This window comes from Panicum virgatum, chromosome 3N, assembly GCF_016808335.1.
Source record: "Panicum virgatum strain AP13 chromosome 3N, P.virgatum_v5, whole genome shotgun sequence".
NCBI lineage: Eukaryota > Viridiplantae > Streptophyta > Magnoliopsida > Poales > Poaceae > Panicum > Panicum virgatum.
The window spans coordinates 21,068,814-21,078,846 of NC_053147.1; the positions used below are offsets into that span (position 1 = coordinate 21,068,814).

The 10,033-nt window shown below is 54.3% G+C and overlaps 1 pseudogene; it reads left to right on the top strand.

The window, feature by feature from the left end:
- The first annotated feature begins 7,822 nt into the window (after positions 1-7,822).
- LOC120665022 lies at positions 7,823-9,564 on the top strand (annotated as a pseudogene).
- The last annotated feature ends 469 nt before the right edge of the window (positions 9,565-10,033 follow it).

Sequence of the window (10,033 nt, forward strand, 5' to 3'; positions counted from 1 at the left end):
ATCTAAGAGTGACATTAGCTGGCTATTTGATGCATCGTCAACAACTTTGTCTATCCTTGGTAAGGGGAAATCGTCTTTTGGACAAGCTTTATTTAAATTAGTGAAGTCTATACACATTCTCCATTTGCCGTTTTTCTTCTTTACTGGCACAGTGTTTGCCAGCCAGGTGGGATATTTTACTTCTCTTATAACCTTCGCATCAAGAAGCCTTTGGACTTCTGCCTTCACTGTTGCGACTTTGTCGTCAGACATCTTGCGTAGCTTTTGCTTTTTGGGCTTTATCTTCGGATCAATGTCTAGTTTGTGTTCTATGATGTCTCGACTGACGCCGCGAAGGTCGTTTGCTGACCATGCAAAGACATCTTTGTTTTTGTTTAGGAACTCCAGGAGTTCGCATTCTTCTTCTGGCTCAAGGGCCGCGCTGATTGTTACTTGCCGATCTGGCACAAGCTTGTCAAGTGGTACTTTTTTTACTTTGCATTCTTGTTGGAATGTTTCTTCTTTGTCCCTTTTTGGCTCTTTGAACGTCGGGGGTTTTTTGTCAGCTTCAACCAAGTGGACGTTTCTTTGTCCGGGAGCGACACCCCGCTCAATGTCTCTGGCCAGTTGTTGGTTGCCTCGGACTGTGATTACCCCTTTGATTGCAGGCATTTTCATACACAGATAAAGCTGATGGACGATTGCCTCAAATTTGTTGATGATGCCACGGCCGAAGATTGCGTTGTATGGGTAATTCATTTCGACGACATCGAAGGTAATGGACTCGGTCCTTGGGTTTGATAGATCCCCGAAGGATACCGGGAGGGTTATCTTTCCGAGTGCATTCACACGTTTGCCCCCGAAACCAATGAGCGGGATATCCGCTGGTTGCAGAAGGTTACGATCAATGTTCATTCGGTCGAAGGTGCTTGAGAAAATGATATCCGCGGAGCTTCTGGTGTCAACCAGAATTTTTCCGATGGTCCAGCCTTGTATATTAGCTTCGATGACTAATGCATCAGTGTGGGGAAAGCTGAGCAAGTTTACATCTTCTTCGGAAAACACTATGGGCATGTGAGACCATTGTGTTTTCTGGATGGGTCCATCCACCATGATGGAATGAACTTGTCGGAAGTAGTTTCTTCTTTGCTTTTTGTTTTCGAATTCCAGTGAAGATCCTCCGGATATTGGCATTATCCTTCCGAAGGTTGGTAGTGTTGTAGGCTGGGCATTTTGGTTTGCTTGATTTTCTTGCTTGAGTGGAGGGCCTGGCGGAGGTGGGGGCAGCTCTTCTTGAGTTGCTTGAGCTGTGGGCGGGGGGGGGGGGGGACAGCCTTTGTTGGTTTTGCTGTGGGGGTTGCCAGTTTATGGGATATGGATTATAGCCGAAGGTTGGCACAGTTTGGAAGGGAGGGTTAAAAGTTGATTGCGGAGGTTGGAATTGTAGAGTTTGCTGGGCAGGCCAGCTGGTGTGTGCCACGAGTTTGGCATTTTTTCCAGCTTCCATTCTTTCAAGTGTCCTTTTCTTTTCGGGACACTGATTTGTTCTGTGACCAGCATCTTCCCCATGAAAGTGACAGAATAATTTCTGCGGGCTCTGCGAAGGTCCGCGGCCTCGGCCTCTTCCTCTTCCTCGGCCCCTGTTGGACCTGCCTCTTTGATGATGTTCTTTTGGGTTGTTGTTGTTTTGCTCCTTCGGAGTTTGTGTGGGTGGTGGGACTATGTAGGGATCAAATTCTTCTGTTTGATCCGTATTTTACGAAGAATCAACAGGGAGTATATACTGGTTTTGTTGACTGGTGTTTGTTTGGTTGTTTTGCTGCCAGCTCAGCTGTTGCCTCATTAACTTTCTTTGCTCGACCCTTCGCTTGTGGTCTGCTTCGGACTTGGCGTATTTTTCCACCTCCGCATACAACTCTGATAGACTTCTTGGTGGCTCTCTGTCAAGGTGTGATGCCAGCTGGCTTGGGAGGAGACCTTTGATGAATTTGGCTATTGCATCTTTCTCAGAGAAGTTTGGAGTTTGTGCTTTTTTCTGCACAAATCTCCGAAGGTACTCGGGCAATGGCTCTCTGTCCATCTGTATGCAGCTGAATTGTTGCAAGGTGTTGATGGACAATCTTTTGAATACTTGGAAGTCTTGCTTGAGTTTTTCCTTGAGTTGTACCCAACTTTGTATCGAGAGAGGTTGAATGTAAGAATACCAATTTGCAACTGGACCTTCGCATGCCATGACGAAGGACTTTGCCATGATTGGATCATCTCCGCCAGCTGAAGCGATTGTAGCTTCATAAGTCATTATGAATTGAGCGGGGTCAACTGACCCGTCGTATTTTGGAAGTTGGACTGGCTTATAGCCATATGGCCAGGATGTTCGCTGCAAGGCGATTGACAGCGGTGATGTTGAGTCGAATGGAGGGCTTGGTTGGAAGTGTTGATCTTGATATATGTGGGTTGTCTGGCGAAGGTCTTGACCTTCGTGTTGTCTGGAATGTCCAGCAACCGTGTGGGTGTTCGAGGGCTCCTGTGGTTGTCCAACTTCTTCCTGTATTTTCTAGATTTCTGCTTGCATTTCTGCAACTTTGTGTTTTGCTTCGGCTAGCCTCTGAGCTTGCTCGGCTGCCCTCTTTCTGGACGCTAGTTGGTTGGCCAGGTGAGCTTTTCTCATTTCTAGGGCGCGAAGCTGAAGGTTGAGCTCGTTGTGCATGTTTTGTTCGAGCTGGTCATCTTCAGGTTGGGAGAAGTTGTTTAATGTTTCATCTTCAGTTGTAGTTGTTGCTACTGCTGCTGCTTTTTTGCCTGCTGCTGCAGCCTTTTTGGCCTGGATAGCACGTTCGGCTTGAGTGCGCTTTTCTTTCTCAGCCAGCTGTGCTGGAGTTGGTTCGATTGGAGGAGATTGTCCTACGGGGACCTCGTGAAGGTTTGAACCTTCGGCGTCATGAGTGCCCAGGTTGGTGGTTTTCTTTCTTTGTGGAGCCATCGTAAGGTGATTTTTGAGCTAAGAACACGGTGGGCGCCTCTGTTGGGGTCTTAGGTTCGATCCCTGAACAAAGGAAACAAATCGCTGGCGAAGGTTAGAACAGGCGGAGAGATATAATGCAATAGTTATTGCATTAACGGTCATGCAACATCATCCCATCCGTACAACGTTGGGTAGGGGGGGTATTTATACCCCCAACCTTATTATATCATTCCAGAAATGCCCCTCCAGGCCCCACGAAGGTTTGGAGATTACAATAGGGGTATTTGGTAATTTCCCTAGGTTGGACAGTCCGACTTGAATACTCCTACTCGGATCACGTGTTTCTTGCCCTTCGGGTACCTTCGGTGGTAACCTTGGACAGCCTTCGTATGGAGTTGCCTTCATGATTTGCCACTTTTGTGTTATAGTCCATTCCCGAAGCTTCCCGTCATGATCTTTGCGCGCATGACTCCGAGCGATCGCCGGGACCTTCGGACTCCGTAGTGCGAAGCATCCTTTAGTGGCGACCTTCGTCATTTTCGCTGATCTTCGGTGGACCTTCGCGGTGCCCGAGGCAACCCGAAGGTCAAGGCATCATCTTCGGCGCCGGGTCTCGGCGAGCTCTCCGATGCTTCGTGAGTTTGGTGGACCTTCGGCACACCTTCGGGTGATCCCACCTTCGCGAGGGGGGCGATCCCCAACACCCCCGCCGGCGCTCGCCTCCACGGCGCGCAGCACGCCGCGCCTACGCCGCGGCTGCGCGCCCGTCGAGGGGTTCCCTTGCGCCACGCTGCCGGCTGGCCTCCCCTGCTTGCGCCCGAGCGGCACCGACGCCCGCCATGGCCGCCGCCAGCTCCTCCACGTGAGTCCCACATCCGCATGGCCTGAGGGGATGCGGGTCCGGACAGGCTCGCGGTCGGGAGCGGACAGCCGAGCGCGTGCTCCGGCAGGCGGCGGCCGGGATTCGACTTCCCCGCGGCGGGGCGGAGCGGCAACGGCAGCCCCTAGCTCGCGCCGTCGTCTCTCTCGCACGCGGCGCGGGTGGCCATGGCGAGCGATAGCGGGTCTCGCGGCGGCGTGCGGCCGCGGCGGCGGGTCCGCGCGGGGCCATGGCGGCGAACTCCCCCTCCGCTCGCGTCGGAGGCGGCTCCCGACGGATAGAGCACGGCGCGTGCGGAGTCTGAGGGGTGCGTGGCGTGGCGGCGGCGGAGTGGCGTGTGCGGCGGTGCGGTGGCAGCGAGCGCCGGCGGGGTTGGGGGCTGCGGTGGGTATGCGGCCGGCGTCGGGGATGCGGGCGCCGGCGGCGGGGTTGGGGCGGCGCGGCGGCGGTCACACCATGGCGGGTTGGGGGCGGCGCTTTTGCTCACGGCATGGAGGACAGTAGAAGGACGCGAACGGGTCTGGGCGCAGGGAGATCCGAGGGAGGAGAGAGAGAGAGAGTGGGACTTCCCTTTTTTTCTGTGGACTCCACCAAAACTAACACAAAAAACACCTCTTAGAGTTGCTAGTTTGTTTTTTGGGTGTTAGTTGCATCTAACACAAACTAACACACCTATTTGAGTATTTAGGTGTTAGTTTACTCTGATCTAACATAAACTAACACTAACATAAGGTATCCAAATAGGGCAGATATAAGATGCTCGAGGTTGTTTTATACTGATATAAAAGTGCACTAAAAAACTCTATAAAGTTAATTGATTAGATAAAAATAGCAAAAGTGGAGTCAAAATCGGATCCAACAGATTCTCTAGTTTCGTCCCCTCGCTGCGAAAGGGACGCCGTAGGAGGGGCTGCAGGCGGAGGGGATGCCAAGGAGGAGTGAGAGAGAGGTTAGGGCGCCCGCAACGGACTATTAGTGCTCTCTACAGCACAACCATGTTAGAGAAAAAGCAGGAGAGAGGGAGAGAACATCGCTTCATCTAGCGAGAGTCACTAGCGCGTGGTTTCATGCCGAGTGATGGGTATCCCTCATGGTTTCAAACGCAGAACGCATTGCAACCACGAGGGACCGGGTAGTCTAACACTAAAAATTTCTCACATATGTGGTCTATAAAATTTTATAGTGTGTCATAGATAATTTTCTGGATGAATCATCTATATTATTACTCTCTATAGCTGATGTGGATGATGCTATAAAGAGCTGCTCTCTATAACTGTTGCGGGTGCCATTAGAGCAACTCCAAAAGAGTAGCTAAATCACTCAATATCTATATCTCACTCGGTATACCCAAAAAATTGCATCCAACAGCTTCTGTAAATTGATTCGCTCGTCATCCCACTCGCCTTCCCGCACATCTCGCGCGGCAAAGATGCCTACGCGCCCCGCCTCGCCATCTGCTCTCCGGGCCCACCCGCGCCCTCCCGTCCTTCCGCCTGCGCCTCCTGCGTCCGCCTGCGCCGTCGCCGACCTCGCCGGAAGCTGCGCAGACCACCCCAGAAGCCACGGCGGAGTTGAGCTCCCGCCGCCGTCGCCGTGAAATTTGGGCACGCTGTGGGACCGCCGGCCGATTCCCGCCGCCGGGAGCTCCGCGGCGCCGTCGCCGACCTCCCCGCGCCCTCGCCATGGCCGCTACCGACCTCCCCACCCTCGCCGATCTCCCGCATCCTCGCCATGGCCGCCGCCGCCATACCCACACCGGGCTCCTACCTCCGCCGGCCACCCGCCGCTGCCGAGCACCCGAGCACGACGTGCTGGAACGCGAGCGGGAGGAGGGCAGCCGTCGGAGGGGTTGGCCGGCGTCAGGACACCAGGCGGAGCTCCGCCTCGACGCGTCCGGCAGCGAAGCTGCGGCCTGGGGCAGGGGCCGCGCGCGCCCGGGAGCGGCGGCCGAGTGGCGGCTGGCGGCGGGGGCCCGGGAGCGGCGGCCAGGAGTGGGGGCTGCGCGCGCCCGCGCAAGCTGCGGCCGGCTGCAGGGGCCCGGGAGCGGCGGCCAGCAGCGAGGGCCGTGCGTGCCTGCGCGAGCTGCGGCCGGCTACGGGGGCGCGGGAGCGGCGCCCGGCGGCGAGGGCCGTGCGAGCTCGTGCAAGGTGCGTCCGGCGGCGGGGGGCGCGAACGCCTCCATGGCCGGCTTCCTCCGACGAGGTGCAGAGGAGCAGGAGGTGCAGTGACGAGCAAGAGGAGCTCCGACGAGGTGGAGAGGAGGAGTAGGCGTCCGGCGGTGGGGTGTGGCTGTCAGTGAAGAAGGGTATGAAGTGGATGAGGGTAAGGATGGAGAAGCTGTTGGATTTCTTATCTTTTGACTAGCTAAATGACAAGCTAAATAACTAGCTAAAAGAGATTTGGCTAGTGTGATTTGAAGAAGCTGTTGCGGGTGCCCTTAGGTAGTTTGGAGAGTTAATTTAGAAAGGCCGTTAGTTCCCCTGCTTTTGGAGAAGCTTTTTATTTTTTCAATCTAGTCTTTTCCCTTTTTATTAGCTAGAACTTGTAGCTAACCTTTGAAGGTGTTGTACGTGCATCACATTGTTTATAACATATAAAACGATCGGTAATGCTAAGAATATCAGACGCCCTATCCACCATCCTAAGCCGCGCCCCATCCTACGACTAAAATCACCCACGCCAGTGCATGCGTTGACTCCAATCCGTCGCCGGCTCCGCCTGGCTGCACGCACCCGTTCTCCGAGCGATCCGACCGCCCGAGGTGGTGGAGGCCCCCGGTGGAGTCCCATATGTGGGATTTTAATTTGAGGCCGGGTGTGTAAATCGAGTGCTACATCTGGATTCGCACTCAATTTTTTCATTCATGGACAAATGTGCATTTTGGGCAATCAAATCACCCGAGTGATGAGGATTCTAAACACTCGAGTTCCGTGTCGACAGATCTGGAATCAACGTGCATGGTCGATGAGGTTGCATCAGCGACGCTGGATCTTGCGCTCGGGTCACGTGCAATTAATGAACGCAGGCTGGACTTGATTAATGAATCCTAGCCGAGAAATATTAATACCATTTTGTATTTGACTAAATTTTAAATTATTTGACTTCTCGGGAAGCGAGAGACATTTATTTTAGAACGGAGCCAGTTTATCTGCCATAAGATGCTCGAGACTGTTTTATATGTGGCATAAGATGTGCGTGTTGCATGGCCCTCGCAGGAGTAGCGGCGCCACGACAGCTTGGAGCTGGGGCGGGGCGGGCAAAATGGGTCCGCGCTAGGCTTCGTTGACGTCCCTAATCTCGTAGCTCGACCGCCTCGACGCCCACAAGGTGCAGTCCTTCCGAAGAGTCTCCACGGCGGCGCAACCCTGTTCTTCGCGAGGAAAGAAAAGGGGAATGAGAGAAATTGGAGAAAAATAAATAGAAATATCCAAACTGAAGGAAAATTTGCGTGCTCGGTATCAAATTCTGAAAGACGTGCGAATTGGATGTTAAATCCCGTGAGACGTGCGGAGTGAATCCCAAATTCTGAAATTTATCCCAGGAGAAAGACGAAGTGCGTGGGACGAGGAGATGGTGAGCGGAGGGAGCTCGTGAAAAATGGCCAAAGGAGGGGGCTGGATAACGAGCTAGATAGCGAGTAGAGAATTTTTGATAGAATGTTCGATCCAATTTTCATCCAAATTTTGATATTTTTAGCTAGTTAACTTATTTTACAGAGACTCTCGGAGATGCTCCGGACATCTAGTATGCTCCAATAACGTTATACATCAGGTTGAACTGAGCTTTAGCAAGAGTTGCAACTCACATCTAGTTTGGTGGGAGACAAGCTGCCAGGCGCGTCACATGGTTGCGCGCATTGGACTGAGCTGTGCGCATGCAGAAAAGACACCCCGTTTTTATATCCGCCATGAGATGCACGACGTTGCATTGTCTACAAGATATACAACGATAGATCTGTGTGTTTAAAGTAAGATGATAGCTCCAATCGGGCTCCCCCAAGCCAAGCCCAAAGCACCAAACGATTCAAACCAGCAAGAATTGCAGGGGACCATGGCTTCCCCTTCGCCGCAGCGCGAGAAACTCCGCATCCTTCTCATCCCCTTCTTCGCCACGAGCCACATCGGCCCCTTCGCTGACCTCGCCTTCCACCTCGCCGCGGCCCGACCGGGCGTCGTCGAGGCCACTGTAGCCGTCACCCCGGCGAACGTCCCGGTCCTCCGATCGGCGCTTGCCCGGCACGGCCCCGGCCACCACGCCGCGGTCCAGATCGCGACGTACCCGTTCCCATCCGTGGATGGCCTCCCACCGGGGGTGGAGAACCACTCCACCGTCGGGCCTGCGGACGCATGGCGCATCGACGCCGCCGGCGGCGACGAGCGGCTGATGCGACCGGAGCACGAGGGCCTCATCAGGGATTGCTCCCCCAATGCGGTCGTCTCCGACATACTCTTCTACTGGAACGCCGACATCGCCGCAAGTGTCGGCGTGCCGTGCGTCACGTTCCACGCCATAGGGGCGTTCCCGATGCAGGCCCTGGCCACTTTGATATATGCTGACACGACGAAGGCCTCTGGTGGGGTGGTGACTCTTCTCGAGTTTCTGGGACCGGACGTACGGATCCCAGTTACCGAGCTGCCTGCGGAGGCGAGGAGCCAGCAACCAGACGTCGTCCGCGCCGCGGGAGCCAAATTAAGTTCAGCTCACAGTAGCTGCTTCGGACTCGTCGTGAACACTTTCTTCGATTTGGAGGACAGGTTTTGCGACATGTACGTGCGAGGCATGAAACGCGCCTACTTCGTCGGGCCTGTGTCACTGCCGCCACCATTGCAGCTGGCCGCCGGCGACGACGGCTCACGGTGCATCGACTGGCTGGATAGGAAGCCAGCCCGGTCAGTCGTGTACTTGTGCTTCGGCAGCTTGAGTCACGTATCCGAGCCTCAGCTCTGCGAGCTCGCCCTCGGGTTAGAAGCCTCCGGGAAGCCATTCCTATGGGTGGTTAGGTCGGAGGCTTTGGTGCTGCCGGAGGGGTGGAAGGAGCGCGTCGGGGACAGAGGGATGGTCGTCGCAGGTTGGGCCCCACAGACGGCTATCCTTCCACACCCGGCGGTGGGGGCGTTCGTGACGCACTGCGGGTGGAACTCGATCCTGGAGACCGTTGTGGCCGGCGTGCCGGCGTTGACGTGGCCGATGGTGTTCGAGCAATTCATCACTGAGAGGTTCGTGACGGAGGTGCTGAAGATTGGCGAACGTCTGTGCCGGAGGGTGCCGGGGTGAGGAGCACGAGGTACGAAGAGCACGATCGAGCTGATCCCGAGCGAGGCAGTGGCACAAGCGGTGGCAAGGTTCATGGAGCCCGGAGGGGTAGGGGACGCCGCGAGAAGCAGGGTCAAGGAGCTCGCCGCGAAGGCTCACGCGGCCATGGCGGAAGGTGGGTCCTCGCATGGCGACCTGCGCCGTCTAATTGATGATCTCATCCAAGAAAGAACGACTGGTGCAGGGACGAGGTCTGATACTCTAGTTTAAGCTAATGAAGCGTCTCTAATTTTTTTAAGAATTAAGCGTGTCTCATTTATTTGTCTGTTTTCGGTTTAGATTTTCCACTGTTTTGGTTAGTAAAGCTTCAGTACATCTGAGCTTAGCATCAGGTACGAGAACGGGTTTAAACAGCTATCGCATCATCTTTTTAGACTATGGAATGTAACCTCACGAAACAATATGCAATAGATTGATTTCTTTAAAATGAGATTTTGTTTCTCCGGTGGCCAACAGTTGCTTACCATTTATGCAATCAATGGGTACCCTTAGGACAGCAACTTACGAAGTACTGCTTACTGGAACCATCCCATTTTTTTCTATATGTTAAAGCTACACTGCTCGTCGAGCTGGCAATGTAGCCACGATAGCGAAAAAATTTACTGCGTCTAATTGTAAATCTACGGCTGCCGTTCACCCCCACCCGTGAATCACTATTGCAGTAAATATTTGTTCCAGATATTTCTTCTTCTCCACCGACACCACTCTCTAGTCCCTTCCATCATACTGCCTCTTCTCTGCACTCGGCATCGGCCACGGCCAGAGATCCGAGCACTTGAGCGCGAGCGCATGGAGCGAGGACAAGGCGGCATCTGGGAAGGTGAAGCTGATGTGCATCTTCGTGGTCCGAATTGCGCCGTTGCCCGGCGTCGGGGCGCTGCGGTACGAGCGGAGCAGAC